Source organism: Anser brachyrhynchus, assembly GCF_964034855.1.
Source record: "Anser brachyrhynchus genome assembly, chromosome: 2".
Taxonomy (NCBI): Eukaryota; Metazoa; Chordata; class Aves; order Anseriformes; family Anatidae; genus Anser; species Anser brachyrhynchus.
The window spans coordinates 70860736-70880162 of NC_137695.1; the positions used below are offsets into that span (position 1 = coordinate 70860736).

The window sequence follows — 19427 nt, forward strand, 5'->3', positions numbered from 1 at the left end:
TGGGTTTAGTGCAGTGCAGTGGGTTGGAGGCTTACGCAGGCGTGAGCCTTTCTGCATTGCAAAAGACTAATGTGGGGAAGCTGACAGGACTGCCAAAGGTAGCCAAGTAAACTTCTGCTATAGAGGAAAAACCTTTAACCTAAGCGTGTGTGGATTGCCAGAGTGTTGTTTTGCACTTTCTCCTGTACGTTTCCTTTCCTCCTTGTGCGCTAGCAGTAATGTCCATGGCCAGACTTGTGTTCACAGCCTGGAATGAAGCCGACTGCAATTACATCCTCGGGGAGTTGCTCAACGGGGGCTTTGTGGATGCGGGACACAGAGTTTGGTGGAGTCTGTCACTGCTGCACATGTGCTTTTGGACCTCCAAGTGCACTTACCCAGCCTTCAGCTTTGTGTGTGCTTGTGGGAACACGGAGCAGAAGGCTCGGGAACAGGCTCAGCCTGCTGCACATCTGGAGGCAGTAACTTGAGTCAAAGTATATGCCTCCTGTAATTCAAACTTCTTTTCCTTCCCCCCCCCCCCCCGCCCCGCATTAGCAATTAGCGCATCAGCACTGAAATGCTTCCTTTTAAACAGCACCCGCTCCATGCCCAGTGTACTCGGTGTGGGTCCAAGCTTTCTGTGAGTGTAGAGGAGTTTGGAGCTGGGTTTTGGGGTCAGGCCTCTCTCTCGCTGTACTTCCTTTATCTCCCAAAGCAGCAAGCAGCACATGCTGTGGCAATGTAATCATTTAATCCAAGCTGGCGAAACCTGTTCTCCAGATGAACGACCGGCATATCGTTTGCTCTGTAGCTCTGCATATGAATGCATTGTTTGTTGGGGTGGCAAGACGTCGCTGCCAATTTTCCATCCCGTTTCCAGCAAAGCCCAGCCTCAGCCTGATGGTGAAGCTGCTTCCAGCTCCTTCCTTCTCCTTCTGTACCATGCTCACTGCAGCCACTGTGGTCTGAGAGCTCTCCTTCCCTGGTTGCTCGCTGCGGATGCAGTGGGTGCAGAGGTAAGGTACCTGCCAGGCGAAATCAGCCCTCAGAGGAGTGCATCAGGCCGGTGGAGATCAGAACAGGAACGTGTTTGCCTGGGGAGGCAGGTGATACCTGAAAGGGTGCAGCCAAAACTAACAAAGGTGTGTTCGGAGAGATAGGGTTTGATCTTTAGCCCCTGATACAAAACTTAACTTTGGCTGGGGAGGCTGCTGCGCCAAACCTGTCCATGAGGGCGTATCGCTGTTGCAGATTGCTGGGGGATGGATGTGACAGCAGTGCTTTGGAGGGGAACAATTGCTGTTGTAACTGCTGTGGGTTCGCAGGGCAGGAGAGAGGTGCTTCTTTTGTTTTAGGCCCCTAACATACTCATTTCTGAGTGCCAGACACGAGGGGCTGGTGGCTCGCTGCACACTGTGTGCTCACCTGTGTTTCCTGAGTGCCTACCACTAAAACAGTGTTCTGTCCCAAGTGTTCTCTTCCAGCATTTCTCTCCATGCATGGGGAGCCTTTCCTGCTCTGCTACGGGAGGCTGCTAGCCCTTGTTTGCAGCTTCTCTGGTTTCAGCTTCCATCTTTCTTCCAGATTTTGTAATAGGAGTCGTCTGGATGGCCAAGGAACAGCTGACCACCTCAACACCCAGCCGATGGCACAGTGGAGGCACATCATCTGTGAGGGGACTTCGCAGCCACTGCTCCTGCAAACAGCACCAGAAGATCTCCGTGTGAATATGCAGTGGTTTTGCTGCTGCCTGCTTTCTCTCTGGTTTAAGGAGGAAGCCCGAGCCTTGGGCTGAGTCTCTTTCAGAGCCAGTTTATGCCCCTTGGATTCCTCTTTCTTGCATTGCCTCTGAGGCAGGATGGAGAGCAGAAAGCTGCTTACATTCAGACTGCATTCCAAATTTCTTCAGAACGACTTTTTCAAGAAAGGCACGTTTTCAGGGCCAGCACCGTGAGGCTGGCTCAGCCTCCAGACCCACTTTCCAAATCTTGTTGCCCAGAATAGCATGTTCTAAAAACACACTGCAGCCCCCCTGCCGTAGCTGGCCCAGCCTTTCACCGTGTCTGTACAACGAGGCTTTCCCTTCAGCTCAGATGGCAGTGGTCTCATGCAGATGGCTGCAGAAGAACCCTTCGCAAGGGCAGTTCTCCTTCGAGGCTTGGTTGATGGCCTCATCTGAACCGTGTGAGGCAAGGAGCTTTGAGGCCCCTTGCTCCAATCTTACAGTACCCCTGTTTGCCTCCTGTTTTGGTCTGTCTCTGATCAATAGCTCTAGCTGGTGTAGACAGCTTTTCATGGGCACATTTTATTGCTCATGGATGATGCCAAATTGATGGATGTGGACATATGAAGTAATCTGGGCAGTGGCTAAACGAGCTCCCCCATGGCTTTCCCAGCATGGCTGTCATGGAGCAATCCCCTCTGTGGGTTATTTCAGTGCTCTGTCCAGCTTTGACCCATCAGCCAGGACTGAAAAATCTGTTCCCGCTGCCACAGTACTTAACACTGCTTTTACTGTTTTCAGACAATGCTTTGGAAACCCTCTCATCGATTTGAATGGGCTTGGGATCCAGCCTGGTGTTCTCTCACATTGCAGAGTTCAGCTGATTTTTCTTGCTTGTTTTTTCTTACACACCTTCAGGATCTGCCCCCGTGCTAAGGAGCAGCCCGTGGGGCATTTGGAGGGCGCAGGTCTGGGCATCGCCGTGTTGCCAGCACTGCGATGGGGGAGGCGAGCACATGTGCACCGCTCAGGGCAGCGCGTGCTCAGGGGGTGGGAAGTTTGGAGGGATCATTAATATTTTATCTTCATTTTAGCACAGCTCAGATTTGTCAGCAAGACACCACAGTCCTGAAACTTAAAGCCTGAGGCGGAGCTGGGAAGGAAATTGCAGAGCTCCTGGGTCTCTGTCTAGGGCTTTAGCAGTGGCTCCAGTCAAACACTCCCCCTTCCTAAAAGCAGAGAGATGTCAAAGTGCAGTGTTTGCATTTGTTTGCATGAAGTCCACTCAGACCTGCCTTCTCATAACTTTTTTTTTTTTTTTGCAAGGGCAACTAATAAGGAAGTGAGCAAATCTTGCCTGAAGTTTTTCTTCTTGCTGGCTCTGTGTCCCACCCCAGGCTCCCCCCGGCAGGTGTTGCAGAGGCGAAAGTCAGCGCCCCTGCAGAGCAAGACGAGAAGCACCCAAAGTCACCTCTTTCCTCCGCATGCAACCCAGAACCCGGAAACTCCTACATCTCACCCGGTTTGTAGCCCAGCTGTCTGAAACCACAGGCAGCAGGGGTGGATAGCAGCTGGCTGCTCGTTGCACTGCAGCCTGGGCGATGGGGGAGATAGTAGGGAGGATCTCTTGGTGCAAGTACGAGCATGAATCCACTGCAGAAATATTAACTCTAGCTGCGAAAGAAGAGGAATATCAAGCAAGGAAGCGAGCACACACACACACAAGACTCAGACTCATGCAGTGCTGGAGGGTTTGGTTGTGTCTGAGTTTTTTCTCAGCATTCAGTCTTCCTGACATGGCTCCACTGCTGGAGCAAGAGCTGGGGTGGTGAGGAGCAAAGTGGCGCTGCCAGCTCGAGCCTTGCAGGGCGATAGGTGGGGATTTCCTTGAAGCCCTTGTGTCTCCCTGCTAGAGTGCTGAGATCACCTGGGAATCTTGGCTTTCGATGTAAGAAAAAGAGAAAAAAGCTAATTACAAAAAAAAAAAAAAAAAGAGACTCGAGCACTCATGAGCGTACAGAAAAATTTAAAAATGGGAAATGCATGTGACCTATAGCCAAATAATAACTGAAAATGTGTTACGGATAACATCCTGGTCTTCAACTTGAAAGTTAAATAGCAAATGCTTTTGGAACTCTTTAAAACCTTGCTTGACACTAGCAGTCTTGAGGAATGTGAACTGGTGTATTGGTTAAACTGCTCGGGAATGGCCTGAATGCAGCAGCTGAAACAGCAGCAGTAGCATTCAAGTTGCCCTTTGGCACTCGAGGCTGCACAGGGCACGTGCTTCAGCTCCCCATTGCCCAGGCGAGTGGAGGCCAGGCTGCGTTGGCCTGTGTTTGCTCTCAGCTCTGCCCCTGGATGGCAGCATTTCTACTGGTGCAGCAAGGAAAAATTGCCCTGGGAAAAAAAGCAGGGGCAGATGAGGCTTTTGGGTACTGCCAGGTTAATGTGTTGGAAGGCAGAGCGACCTGGCATGCCTGCTTGATGGCCGGCAGTGCCGCAGCCCGTTGCAGATGGGAGGGGAGGCTTACTGACAGCTGCAGCCCTGTTGCATCTGCAGGGCAAAGAGCAGCGAAAATTTTGTTACTTTGGACACTAACTCATGGCAGCAGGTGAATTTAGCTGTGGCAAATGACACGGTTAATGCTTCCTGCTCCTGGCTGCTCCCTTTAGCCAGAGGTTACTGCAGAGGTGGTAGTGGTGGCCAAAGGGTGTGCTGGTCCCTCATAGGTTAACTCTAAGGCCTTAGGATGAGCTGCTGGTCCAATCCGTGAATATCTCTGTCTTGACATTTTTATTTTGAATGTTAGACCCTGCCCGCAAAGATGAAGCCTTTTCTGGCCTCAGTTTTCAGTACTGCTGCTGTTCTTTCTATCCTCTCTCTTCATTGCCTTGACCATGGGTAGAGGGGCAGGGTCTTTCAGTACCTGCAGATTCCCATCCTGTGTGTGAGCAGTGCTCTGCACAAAACAGGCCATGAGGAACTGGAGAAGCTGCAGGTAAGCATCCGAGAAGTAATGCTGGCCGTCTCAGTGTGGCAGTGTGTTTTGCATGGTTAGGGCGGCAGAAACAGGACTCACGAGTGACGGAGCAAAATCAGCGATTACTATTTGGCAGGAGATGTTTAAACTTTGTCAAGCCAGGCAAGTATCTCCATTGTGGTCTCTGACTCACAATTCAAATATGCTGGGAACATTTGAGGGGGCTGGGTCAGTTCTTCAAGCAGTGGGAAAAACAAGGCTTTAATACATCGCTGCGTAGCTTTGGGTCTGTGCTCTGCTGTTCTGCTTTTCTTTGAGGAAACTGGTGTGGCTGGTGGGGCGGAGAGGGAGGCGTTGTGAAACCACACACACACGCACACACACATGTGCCAGGCCTGATTTTGATCCCTTCTGACAACGTTTTGTACTCCTCCAGCTGCAGTGACGGAGCTGCAACGCTTGTGACCTACCCTCTCTGAGGTGAACTGAGGAGCAGGCTGTCTGTGGTCGCCACCACATCCCCACCTCTGCTGCAGCATCCTGGCTGAGCTGTTCCATGCAGAGGGGCTCATGATGGAGCACAGGAGCCGATAAAGCCCTGCGGCCACCCAGGGCATGCACCGATGCTCTTGCTGAAGGTGCTTTCTGCCGATACGGGGGGGCAAGGCGGATAGGACCAGGCATCCTCCCCTAGATCCCATTGCAGTGTATGATGCTCCTGCCCACCAGCCCCTGCCCTGATGGCTCCTCATTGTGTCCCCTGCTCAGGGATGCTCCCGGTGCCCTGAGCGTGGCTGGAAGAGGGGTGGCAGTGTGGCAGGACGCCACTAGCTCCGCCATGTAGCCAGCTGCTGGGACGCGAGGCTCTGCTCGGCTCGCCTCACAGCCTGGCTTCCTGTGTGTTCTTCCCTGCTATGGTTTTGACCAGAAATTCCATTTTTGACCCGAAAAATCTTCCAGATGAAAATTTAATTAAAAAAGTGATGTATTCCCACAAGAAACTTCAGTGTCAGCAAATAAGCTTTTTTTTTTTTTTTTTTTTTTTTATGAAAAGCCATTCTATTCACACACGAAAAATGACATCCAAACTGGCTCCCATTGAGCCCACTGTACAGCATTATACTTGTAAAAGTTCTAGAGTTTTGTTTAATAAAAAATATTCACGATTCACAATTAGCATCCATTAGGCATACGAATCACAAAGAGCTAGTACCACAAGGGAGGTTCTCCTATACTGGACATGGTCCGTCTGTGAGTCATTAAATCATGAACTGTGATCTGTAAATGTTGCTGACAGTAGAGGAGTGGGATGAAGGAGAAGTGGGAGCGTTATCCCAAAGAAGAGGAGTTTGTTCCTTTTGTGTCACAGATTACCTTGCTGATCACAGGCTTCGGCATCATGCCTTTCCACACAGCAAAGGTGACGGTACTTTCCTCCATCTGATGCGATTTGTAAATATTTTCCTGAGGCAGAGGTCTTTGCTGGCAGCTACTGTTGGTTGCACATTTACTTGGGATCGTCACATGCAGAGAATGACTTGTTGGCTTGGGCAGAGCAGCTGCTCCGGGACCGGATGAGACTCCTTGGGATTCAGTGCAACGTACAGAAAGCCTGCTGGTGGCAAGGTGCATGTCCACACAGTAGAACTCTTTGTAAAGCCATTGACAAAGGCCAAATAAAATAACCTGTAGGAAGTCAACAGGGGGAAGAAGCAGAGACAGGGTGTGTGTGTATTTATGTGAACAAAAGAATGATAAACTGTAAACTATGAAATATCTGCTCGCTCATTAATGCGTCTGCTTCTGACTAATGCTGGGGTGTTCCTGCTGCCCAGCAGCCAAAGTGCAAACAAGGGGACAGCTGTGACTTAGTGCCCAATATTTAAACGCAGGGGGACAATTCAGGCCACACACACTCCTATGTAAATACGGCTTATGCAGAGTCATTTCAGACCGGACCTGGGGGCAGTCAGGGCAAAACTGGCCCTTACGTGGCCAGTTCAGGCATCGGGGGCCAGGCATTGCCTTCTGCTAGCCCAGGGAGCCCCTGCTTGCTCCTCAGGACTTGCGTGCACCTAGCTGTGGGCAGAGCTGGCTCCTGATGCTAATTGGACTTTTTTTCTAGCTCAGTAAGTACAATTTTGCATGTAAATGTGAGTGTGGAACAGATCTGGACTCGATTAGCTCCTGAGTCCTTGACAAAAAGCCGTAATTGTTTATCCAGATGATTTTTCTTTGTTTCCCTTTTATTTTCTTGGCACTTAAAAACCTAGGTTTTAATGAGCTCATAAAATAAATAGGTGGGTGTCGATTACAGCGGTATACAAGGCGTGAGGGAAAGCCTTCCCTTCTCCTCAGCAGCAGTGAGCACTGCTCTGATGCAGGGTGCAGCTCCTCTCCCAGCGCCTGGGGGCCTGGTGGCAGCAGGGACACGATTTCTGAGACAAGGCTTAGCCTGGGGCTCCCGTCACAGATGTGACAGACCCGTGACACGTATCATTTTTGCTGGTAGGCAGTGAAATTGGTGCTGGTGTCGCTACCTGGGGCACAGGCTTGCTGGAGGAGGGGCAAGAGAAGGAAATATGAAAAAATGTTGTATTTATCAGGGTAATCTAGTCTAGGAGGACAAGTACTAAAACATTTTAATCACAATCATATGGCTATGTGTCACTGCAGGGCAGAATTCAGGCTGTTTGTATGCCTCAGTTGCACATTGCCACACTTCAACAAGTTTGAATTTATTTTAGGCATAACTTTAACTCTGATTTCCCTGGGTTTATGATGCCTGATCTGGAAATATGTGCAACCTCTCTATGATGTTCTTTCCTCTTAAATTAGGCTTTCCACTTTAAATCCATTTATTTCTGTTGGCTTGGTCATAGCACAGGCTGTCATTTCCTGCCCTGTGGAGTTTGCAGTTTGGATGGACAGGACAGTGCATCAGAATAAAGGGATACAGTAGTAAAAGCAGTGATGGATAGCAAAGGCACCAAGCACTTTCAGGGCTGCTGTGTGTATAGCTCAGTTACTTCTTTAATTGTTCACACCTGGCCATTCACTACATAAATGCATGGCTGCTCTTCATGCACAGGTGCTTTTGTTTGGGGGGCAGGATGAGAAAGTGAAATTTAGTGTCAGGCTGTGGAGGAAATGCTGGGATGCCAGTCCTGAGTAAGGGCAATCTGAGCATGGATTTTTCCCATCGGCGAAATGTGTTGTGGTGGGAAGGGCTGGTGACTTAGCAAGCTCTGGGGATGTCTTTAACATATTTTTTCAGGGGAAGGCTCTTCCTTGCTTGGAGGGAAGCAGTATTTTCCCTGGAGCTGCTCTGGATGTGACTCCTGCCTGTATCCATTGCCTCCTCCCCCAGACCTGAGCTCCTTCCTGCCTGGCTTCTTGCTGCACAGCATCCAGAGACACAGTACATATGTTTTCTCTCTTGTGTGTTTTCACCCCCTCTTTCCCTCACTTTTCCTTCCCATCCACCCATGCCCTACCCCCTGACTAAAGCAAAATTGCCTTTTTTTTTTTTTTTTTTTTTTTGGCAGCAGGCCTTCCCAGGGGCCCAAGCTAACAGAAGCCTGAGCCCTGACTCTGCGCTGTGGCCAGAGCGGACCAACTCCTTGCTGGCAGATACGCTGCCTTAAAGGAGAAGGGATGCTTTCTTTCTCCATCCCCATTTGCTTCCTGGCTCCTGCTGGGAGCAGACTGCTTGTCCTGGACCCAGGGCCACCTGGTCACCTCCCTAAGCTCCTCTCTTCCCTGCAGGCTTGTCCATAGCTGTAGAGTTGGTCTCTGAGCCAAACCTCCTGTAGTTAATGCAAGCCTGGCTGTTGACTTCAGCGAGCTTCGGATGAGGCCTTTCCAGGACTTGCAGCTTTCCTCTGGCTCACTTGTCGGATGCCAAGTGATGAGGCTTCCAGGGCTGCTCCTGAGGGATGGCTCCAGCACATACATCTCGCTGTCAGGAAGCTTTTCCTGCTGCTCCGCCGAATTTTTCCCCTTTTCAAATGTCATCCCGGCACTCCTACTTTGCGTGCACTTTCTGTGCTTCTCACTGCCTCCGAGCACACTGGTGCCTTTCTCCCTGCTGCTGAGGCCCTTCCGGTGCTTGCTGGCTGCTGCTCGCTTTTCTTGCACTCGCCGTTGCTTAGCCAGGCTGGGCACGCTATCTTACAGCTCATTTCCCTTTATAAATCAAACCTCCCAGACAGTTTTTTTTTTTTTTTTTTTTTTTTGCTTACTCCCTGTGACAACGGAGTGATTTTTTGGGCATCTGCCCCATGGTGCAGAGCATTTTTCCCTCCTGCTCAGGTTGATGAGGTTTCTGGGGCAAAGTCCTGCTTGTCCTTCTTCTGACAGATTTCATGGCTGTGAGGCTGCCGCCTCTGGGCCGCGTTTGGTCTGGGTGGACAATGGCCTCGCGTTCGTGGGGACAGAAGGGAAGGAGAGGCGGCCTCTGCCTCAAGCTATGTGAAGCAGTTGAATATGCCTCATTTCTGTATAAAGCCAGGCCAAACATGGTTCCTCCTGGGGGAAAAAGCAGCACCAGGATAAGTGGCAGCTCTCTCCTTCTCCTGCATCCAACCTCTCTGCTACGGTATCGAGCCAGGCTTTGCTGATGGCTAGGGAGAAGGTGCTATGCAAGAAACAGAGCAAAAAGATGAGGCCCCTCCCGCTCATCCCCCACACTTTTTGGGGTCCCCCTTCCCTGCTGCGAGCAATCCATGTTTCACCGTGCAAGTGTGACCGTGCAGGTTGCCATGACAGCTCCGAGGAGAAACTGGGTCAGGCCTGCAGCTGCACGGAGGGGACGTGCCGCAGTGGCATGGTTGTCACCCCTGAGCCTGCGGAGCAGAGGCCTTCCAGTGCTCGTGAGCTAGCTGGCTGCATCCATTCCTTGTGTCCCGGAAGGAAACAAAGGAGTTGTTAGCCACGGAGTTAACCAAGTTGTAACTTGGTTGCCATTTTAAACTTTGTGTGCCTAAAATTGTTGGTTGTAACCTGCACCACTGCCATGGCAACAGATATGTATATATACTTAAGTATATATAAATATATATCAAATATATATATTTGAAAGTGCAAGGAGAACAACTTTCCTTGGCCATAAGTAACTTGTCAGAAGAGGTGGAGTAAGAACAGCTAGGAAAAGAGTACTGAGGGGGTTGGCGATGCAAGGCCAGCTCAGGCCTAAAGGCCTAAATGCAGGATCCCTTTTAAGTTAAAGCAGAGAATGGAAGGTGCTTTGGCCAGTGAATTTCCTTAAAAAATAGTGGTCTTCATGGGTTTAAGACCACGTTTAGAAGTGTGCCACTGTTTTGATACCGAAGTAGATTTTTGAAAAGAAAAATAGGCTGGAGTGCTCATTGATTATGAAAAGAAAAATAGGCTGGAGTGCTCATTCTCCATCTGGAGAATGTGGTCACAAGCCTTTCAGGTGAGGATGGCTGAGCAGTGGAAAAGATGTCCTCTTTTCCAGCCATTTACCCTCCTCACCTTCTGTATCTCCTTGTCCAGGGTGTTACATTCATCTGTTAATTCCCCTTTTCTCCTCCTCCACTTTCTAGATAAGTGACAGCAATGTCTAGGATCTGGGCATCCTCCTTGGAAATCAAGAGGTTCTGGTGAGGCACATTGACAGCCCCTGTGGCAGAAAACAAATTCACTGCTGTTTCTTTCCTTGTGCATCACAGATAACAGTCTTTATTAAAGGCAATAGCAGACACCAGAGACCTACTGCCTCGTGGGCCCTGTATTATCAGCAGCTTCACCACAGGAGAGTTTCAGGCTTAACTCTGTCTCTACTCTTGTGCTGAGTAGGCCATTGACAGGTACTAGTGTGACCTGTTTAACAGTGCATCTACACAATCCGTGGTTATTACTGTGTCAGAGATGCTATGTATCTTTGTAGCTTCTTCTCTCACTACCTGGGAGATAGTAGACATGACATATCAATGCATACACCGATCTGCATTTGGTATACACACACATGCAGATCCAGTTCCAACCTCTGCTCCATAAAATCGGTGTTGATTTTAAGGATTTGCTGCTGCCTTTTACAGCCTCTTTCCTGCTACAGAGGTAAGCAGCAGCAGGCTGTTGGCCCTGCGGCATGGCACGCTGCATTGGGTGGCTGGAGGTACACTGAGCCTGTTGTCACCTGCTAATAGCGAGCCAGCCATTGGAAAGAGGCATCTCTCTTTCCAGATTGATAGCAAGAGTTGTGCTGCTAGGACAGTGTGCTGCTGGGACAGCAGTTTATCCAGGACAGTGAAATGATGACCCTTAGTTGGGCTTTCTGAGCTCTACCACTGCATGAGTAGTGGTCATGCGTTTGGAAATCAAATTCAGCCTTGGTTAAATCTGCTGGCAGAGGGGGGTGCACTCAGGCTGGAGCAGGCATGGGGTCTCTCTCCATGGGGATGAATGGAGCACCCTGGAGGCATCAAAACGTGCAAATCCTTCCTGCCAGCATCCTCATGGCCCAATTTTCCTTTCCGTCTTGGCCATCATCTCTTCTCCAAGTTCATCTGGAAGTATTTCTTTTAAATGTGTCTAGAGTCCCAGAAGGAAGCTTAATCACTTCAGCATCCTCCTCATGCACAGTGTACCTGGGGTGCCGGATGGCTGAATAACCTCTTATGCACTGAGAGCCATTAGCATTTGAATTAGTGACATGAGGATAACAGGCGATTATCCCATTTAACAGCTGTTGAGTGCTGTTAAAGGGACACTGTCAAGAAGTAGGAACAAAAGTGTGGTTGTTTTTTCTTTTCCAGTAAGGGCTTCCCTGACTTGTATGAATACTAACGCCCTCTCAAACATGGTGAAGCTTCCACGGGGACATCTTATAATTTGAAAACCTTGTCCCTGTGCAGAACTGGGAACCTAAATGCAACCAGAGTCTGCTAGCACGTGAGAGTGAGAAAGTGGAACTGTCCCCCAGCAGAAAGGGAAGTGGTCCCCTGTATTTGGGAGCTAGGCTAAGCCAGGAGTAAAGGGAAGCAGTCACAAGCAAGCTGCAAAAAGAAGTGATCGATTCTAGGGGCAGGAAGAACCAGGCACCAGTGACAGCCCCCACAGCAATACAAAGGATGAACAAAACTCTCCCTGAGGATTTGGCTACATCTAGAGGAGAAGCACATCTTGAAAGTGTATGATCTGTCATATGCTGCCACATAAGAAAACCTTTCTGTATACAGAGAATTTTTTTCTAGAGGAGACGAGCAGTAATTATTACAGTTAATAGCCTAGGTGATACTGCAATACAGATAAGTCTCAGCCATGGTCATTGACTCCATATCTCTTGTGTTAAGCAGAAGTCAGGAAATTTGTCCTTGCCATCACAGGGAAGTGTTGTCCACACTCCCACATCAAAGACGTTAAAACATAACTCTCCTCATCTTCCATCCAGTGTTTCAAACATGACTCATTTTGAGGCTCTGCCTTTTATTCTGAGCAGGCTGATGCTGCTGCACTTATAAAGGAATTTGCCCTCTGCCAGATCCCACTGTAATGCTCATGGCCAGCTCTTCAGCCTGTACTCGTTCAGGTGCTTTGCCAGTGCCTGACCACCTTTTTGAAAGCTGGCCCAGACTGCGAATGCTGAGATGGTTGTGGAAAATGGGCTTGCACTTCTCCTCTGAAAACAGCATCTCTCAGAAAACAGAAGTAAAAGCCCAGGCTGAAGGTAAAGGGACATACCAACGTGGGCAAAGTGAACAGTCTGTTTTGTTCCCATGTGAAGCCTGTGGAAGGGCAGAAGTGCTGTGCTGGATTAAGGCAGCAGCAAGCAGCCTGTTTTGGGCAGTGCTGAGCACCCCAGGGCTTTCAGGCCAAGACAAAAAGCTTCATATCAGACACTTAAGGGTTTGGTTGCCTGCAGGGGGACCTTCTTCCTAACCATCGTGCAGTGTCTGGTGCCATATTATGAAACCTGAGGGCTCATGTCTAACTGGCAAAGCTATGACTGTCCATCTGCATATGATGCCCTGTGCTGGGTCCTAAGCCTGTGGCATGAGGTGTGTCTTGGGGCAGGTTGTCTGTGCAGTCTAAGAAAAACAGTTAAAGCTGGTGAGGTTGTCTCTGGGCCATAAGAAATGGACAGACAGAAATGTTTTACTAGCCTTTTCTGTAGAGCAGGTTGTTTTGACCTCCTCTAGTCTTGAGTGTGTTCAGTCTTCTACAACAAGCCATGCGAGATGGCCTATGGTGCAAAAGATTTTTCCACAAGTCCTTTCCACCTCTTTCCACACCATTTTTGTAATCTCTCTTTGTAATCTCTTCTTTCTCTTGTAGCTAACATCCTTTGAGATGGGTGCAGTGGCAACACCTGAGCACAGGCGGGGCTGTAGAAACATTATAAAGATAAATAACATTCCTCCTATTAAGTCCTCCCTAATTATTTTTACCCTCTGTAGTGACCACTTACGGCCTAAACAATGGAAGCGTTATTTCCCTTACAAAGTAGTGGTAGTAGCAAAGATGGAGATGCCTGTTTTTAATATTGCTTGTTCCTAAGCAGACCTTTTCCATACCGTCCTTACCACTTATCTGACCATTAAATCTGCGAATACATGCAAGTGGTATTTACTGTGTTGTTACATGTACCTAGAGGCAGATGGTGAGCTACTACCAAAGCTCACGTTTTTGTACCTTTATGCAACATCTTGGGAGCTGGATTAAATCTCTGCTGTAGTCGGGGCTTCACAGGGGCCTCTGCATGCATCCAGGACCTGGACTGAAAGGTCCCAACCTTGCCAAGATCTAAGCCCATCTTAAACCGAACTTGCTACGTGCCTTGAAATCTAAGCCCTTTCCTGCGCTCTCTCTCCTGACAGCACCAAGCATAACTCAGAAGTCACCATGGCTGAGATGTTGTCCCCATTGCCTCCAGCTGCTATCGGTCAGAAGGATCAGGAGGAGGAGCTGGCAAGCTCCCCAGAACTACTGCCGATCTCAACCATATTATTTCAGGGTATTTTTCTTCATATATTATTAATAAAGGAATGTTGAAAACACTTCCTCCACCTCCCACCCCCTTGTAAGCTTTCCAAAGAGCCATGCCGAGGTTTCGAGACACCGCTGTGTGCATTGCTGGTCTCTCAGTCACCTGTGTGTCCTCCTTTTTTTTCCATATTGGCTGGCCTGGTTTGGCTGATATTGCAGCATCCCTTTGTGCTGTGCAGGGGCTGTACGGCGTGGGGAGCTGGGGGAGACACAGGACCCAGCCCAGGGCAGAGGGGTGATTCCTCCCTTGCACCAATGTGGGAAAAAGAGTGGGAAGAGCATCTCGCTGCCCTAGGGCTGGAGCCAAGCCTGTGGAAAAGCTCCCTGTGACCTCAAGGCATGTGAAGGGCTGTTGTTAATCACCGTAAGGAGATCAGTCCCCACTGTCCTGTGAGCAGGGCTCGCAGCAGGCTGTGTGGGACTCAGGTGACTCTGAGGACACCAGCAGCTGCCCATGCTGCACTGACTCACCCGCACACAGAGCAGGGAGGAGAGGACGATGGCAGTGGCTAACTCAGCAGGCTTCCCAAGCCAGGGCCTAGATGGCACCCTGTTTGAGAGATGCCCAAGCCCACTTCACGTGGCCACATGGGGGGCTAATCCCACTCCTGTGGGCATCACTGCTGTGCTGCAGCCGTGGGCTGGGTGAGGTACCGCTGTCCCTCATGGTTTGTCCTCCTGGACATCACTGCCTGTGGAAGTACACGTGCAAGATGGGTGCTGCCAGCAAAAGTGAAACCCACCTGTGGAGTTTCCTCGGGAGAGCCCTCCCCACTGTCAAGTTTGGGAGTGAAGCAGCACAGAAACCTACTCATGTTTCCTTGGGTAACGCTCAGGCCTGGGGAAAATTTCCCAGGAGATCACCCTCAAACATGCAGATGCAACCCTCATCCAAAGCTCTGCCCTTCTGCTTGCCACCCAAGAGCAGAGAGTTGTTAGACAGAAGGATTCATCCACTGGAATTTGATCTGTGCAGTGCAGTCATCTTTTTCTGGCATAGTTACTGTAGGTCCTCTTCTCAGAGAGAAGTGGATGCATGAAGTAGCTGATATCTGCTTTGGGATGAGATGAACTGTACCTTCAGTACTTCAGTTTCTTGAGTGGGTCTGACATCCTTGTATGGCCAGGTCAATTCTTTCACCCCACAAAGTGACCTTTCTCATCTCCGCAGCCTTCACTGCCAGCCCCCGTACTGCACCCACTGTATTTTCATCATCCTTTCTCACCTTTTCTCAGCTTGTTTTCTGGAAGCCTCAGCTATGGCTCACTCCTTCCCATCCATGTGGTCCTTCTTTCTCCTGCATCATGCCTCGTGGTGTCACTGTTCACTCTCTCCTCCTTGGACCTGGTGCTTCTCCATGATGCTGCTTTGCTGTATCTTTCTGCTTTTTTTCCTCCGTGCATCCTTTCCTTACCCCTCCTTCTTCCTTGGGGCAATGCCTTGCTCTTTGCTGAGCTTGGTCCTTTGGCAAGCACACGCTTTCTCACCCCACACTATTTGCCCTATGCTCTGCTGGCACAGCACAGATGTGTGTGAGGTACCACTCACACACCCAGGTCTGTGATGTCCAGTGGTGAGCTCAGCTGGGGAGCTCAGCATGTTTTGTGCCTCTTTTCCCAGTTTGTGTCCATTGGGGTTGTTTGGCTGGGGATGGACGTACTTTTAAACCATCCCCTGTCCCTCAGTGCCCAGATGAGCCCTCTCTCTTCTGCTGCTTCAGACCCAGTGATGGGAACTGCTGGGGAGAGAATGACTTCAGGACATGATCTGTTTTCCCTCATGGCTGTGGAGATGCTATGTTTGTTGCTTCTTTCCCTGAGAAAACACAATTCCCCAGTGTGACAGCACTCCAACACTAGCTCGCTGCTACAGCAGTAGCTGACAAACTCTTTCAGCTCTTGGGCTGCCATCTTGGTGCCTTCTGTAGCAAGATGCAACAAAACAAGGAGCCATAGAGATCAAGCGGAGATGTCTGGGGAAGATGCCAATGTTTGGAAAGAGGGTGTTTCCCTAGACACAGCTGTCATTTCTCTCAGATTTGGTCAGGGTATCACCGGCAGCACAGATGCAGAGTAAGCCTCAGGATAGTAAGTTCAAAAAAAACCACGTCCCTGCGCATCTGCTCCTTTACCTCCATGCCAGAAGGAATGGCGCCTGTTATTTCTCCCAGCCACGAGGGACGTGGTGAGAGCCTGCAGACAACCTCTGCATATCCAGCGAACATGCTCTGGGCGTCGGTCCTGTGCTTAGAGCACCATGGTGCCAGCACAGCAGTACTCCTGGGGGCACAGCTCCAAGTTACCCTGATTTACAGCTGCCTGCTCGCAGGCATCTGTGAGAGATGGGAGATAACACTCTGGCACAGGCATCTGCCAGACCGCAGCATGCCTTTGACCAAGGGGAGAGGGATGCAGCATCTTCTGCTGACTGAGAAAGCTCAGCTGGTTTTGCACATAGGAAGCTTCTTAAATGTGTTTCCTCCCACCCTCTGGCCTTTTGTTTTTCAGCCATGCTTGTTGCTGGTGTTGGAAAGCTGAACTCCCTGAAAGTAAACTTCCTCTCCTGCTACAAACTGACCTTCGCCGTCACTGGGGTGGCTGCAGCACAGGGAACAGGCTGCGTAGGTGCTCCCCAGTGCTTCCCATGCTGTGCCTGAGAGGCTGAGCTGTGGGATGGGTGCAGGGATGTGGGTCATGCAGGCAGCTGTGCAATGCAAGCCCAGCAATTCCTCCTCTTCCTCCCCTCTTCCCCCTGCGGGGAGGCGAAGGCAGCGGGCTGGCAGCAGGCACCAACACGCCTGTCCCTGGCGGATACGCACTCACACGGCGCGGTGCTGCAGGAACCAAAGCCAGGCGCTCACCTGGGGAGCTTGAGCAAGAGGTGGAGAGGTATGGTGCAACCAGGTCCTCTGCAACATCTCATGAACTGCTGAGCTTCCAGCTGTGCCGGAGGAACAGCTTCATGGAAACACACTCACAGCTCCTTCCCCATAATTCATTCTGTCGACCAAGTGTTAAATCCACTGCTTTCTGGGTCCTCCATTGCTCACTTTGATGTCAGCCCTTCCTCTATCTTTTTTTTTTTTTTTTTTTAAATGCATTTCATTAGTGCCTATAGCTGACTTTCTGAGTCACTTCCAAAATTCTGATGCTTGTGCGTGACTGTATCCATCCCTGTAAAACCAGGTCAGGTACTTCAGCAGCAGCAGCCCGGGTGACATGCTGAAACACAAAGGGATGTGCTTCCCGTGCAGAGCAGGGTATGCCTCCCCCAGGGACACTGCAGATGTTCTTCCAAAATGGCAGCGACCAGTTAGCTGGGGATTTTGTCCCACACATTTTGAGGGGGTGAGAGAAAACACCTTACCAGGAGCAGGGGCTCAGCCACCTCTGTTCTCACTGTCCCTAACTTCCAGCATCAGGAGGAGTTCAGCCTTGAGGGTCTGGGTGGTCCTGTGCCACCCCATCGCTTGGGCTCTTCTTGCGCTGCGAGGGCATTCTGCAGGGATGGAGTGATGCTCTCAAGAAATAAGGTTACTGTCTCACCACAACAGCCAGACACATGACTGCCTCAAAAAGTGCAAAGCACATTGTCTCCAAAGGTTTGTAAAGCGATGCCTCTGCTCCCTGCCATCGGGAGGGCCCATGCCGCACAGCCAGACATCTTGCAGAACACCCACCTACACCAACTGCCAGTACAAATTTTTATTTTACTATTAAGGCATGAGAAAGGATGTGATTATGTCATCCCATCACTATGTGACTGGGTGTCACCGGCCCAGCTGATCGATTGGTACCTTTGATCTGACATCTGGGTATACAGTTGCAGGCCATCCGGAGGGTTCCTGAATTTCCATCCTTTCCGCTTCGTCTGAGAGAGCACAAAAGCTCCGTTAGCAGCAATGCTGGCAGAGCTAAGAGAGAAGGAGGTTTCTGGGCAAGTGCTTGTCTGTAATCCTAAACATGTCCCTGTAATCAGAGCCTCTGACTCAGAGCTGGGGGGATGCAGAGGGTCGACGTGGCCCACTCATCCACCGCAGTGAGTCACTGTGCCCCAAAGAGAAAAGGATCCTTCAAGCCTCACCCTGATACCCGTGAGCGATGGCAACGGGACATGTTGCACAAAGTACACTAAATCACAGGCGATTCTGTTGTGCAATGCATTACAATAGCCAGTCCCTATAGCACCTCACTTAACAGATGGCAGGAGCTGAGTCTTATTAAACAGGGTTTTCTGAATCACCCACACAGACAACAGAGGCAGACAGAAGAATAAAGCAATACCCAGCTTGGAGTGCCTTCTAGATCTCTGCGGGTTTGCACTTCTCTGTTCACGCTGTGCCTGTCTTGATATAGCGTTTTAGAATAAATTGTCTGAATTAGTTGGTAGCAAGTACGTGGTCCTCCCTGCTGCTGCCAGGGGACCACCAGACACCCCGCTCCCCGCTCTCAAACCAGCCCAGTGGCAAGCATCACTGTGAGAAGAAAACCTGAAACCAGGAACGTGCTGACGCCACCGATGTGCCCCATTTTCCCTGGAATTAAAAGTCAGGTGAATAAACTGCAAACCCTACATTTTTGTAGGGGTTTAGAAAGTGGAAAATTGGCCACATGCATCTGTGAGTAGCTGGAGAGGAGAAGGCAGCGTGCAGGGCTGGGGGAGGCAGGAGGACAGGCAAAGCAGATCTGCTTTGACAACTCTGGGAGCTCAAAGATTGCCAGCCAGGCAAGCTTATCGGTTTTCTTTGCATGAACACTTAAGCCAGCTTGGCCTCAGCTAGGGGTGGGACAGCCTCAGGTGACGTGGCACCTGAATTTTGTCCAAAGAGGCCAAAGAGGCAGTTAACCTGGATGCTTTGCATCCTCCTCTGCAAACCTCAAGAGACTGGGGCTCTTTTGTGCAATTTTTGGTAATTCTGCTTGGGGGGCCACACAGAAAAGGGCACAAGTTAGCTCTCCAAGCCCAGCTCCCCATGTGCAAGGCTGCGTCTGAGCTGAGACGCTGGCGTGGCACAGGGGCATGAGTAGGTATGTGTAAGCCACAGCCACCTGTGGTCTTGCTGTGAGTGCAAGGGAGCTTTCCAGCCTTTGCCGCATCTGGCTTGGATCCAGCTGCAAATGATCTGGGGATGCCTTTTCCAGCTGCGGACTGACACTGTGGCAGGCTGGGGAAGCTGGAATCGCTGGGGGAGGGAAGGGGAGAGGAGGCACTAATAGCACAGTTGGGCTTAGAAGTGCAGGGAGGATCAGGCTGCTGCAAGCACTGGGGCCACCCGCCCTGCTGCAGGGAGCGTTTCCAGAGGCGCCTCCGGCTGCGTGCACAGTGAGAAAAAAACAGCCGCAGCAGCAGCGTCAAGTTGCAGACGTGCAGAAGGGCTCATGCCAAGGCTGCGCAGTCACAGGTGATCTTTCGGTCTGTACATTTTCCAGCGGAGCTGGCAGCCGCTTGCGCAGTGTGCATGCTTCGTTGGCTGTCCAAAGAAGGACCGGGGCGGGCGCTTATCCAGTCGAGGCGGTTTCGAGGAGCGAAGGCAGGAAGGAAAATTACCAACTTTGACACACGTTGCTCCCTGCAGGTCTCTCCTATTATAGCCTGGCAGGATGTCAAGGTGCACAGACACGACCCAGAGCCTAACACCCGGTGGCTGCTTCACCTCCTGTCCCACCCTTTTCACACAGGCAGGAGTGGCAAACCCGCTTCTGGCATACCAGGAAATCCTGGTTCT

The 19427-nt window shown here is 50.5% G+C and overlaps 1 long non-coding RNA gene across 1 annotated transcript in view; it reads left to right on the forward strand.

Annotated features, from left to right (window-relative positions):
- LOC308189031 overlaps nt 1–13710 on the forward strand; it is a 52869-nt gene extending 39159 nt beyond the window's left edge. The window contains exons 8-9 of the long non-coding RNA XR_013945954.1: nt 1567–6818; nt 13533–13710. This is a non-coding gene — a long non-coding RNA (uncharacterized lncRNA). The remainder of the gene's footprint in view (nt 1–1566; nt 6819–13532) is intronic.
- Nucleotides 13711–19427: the final 5717 nt, after the last annotated feature.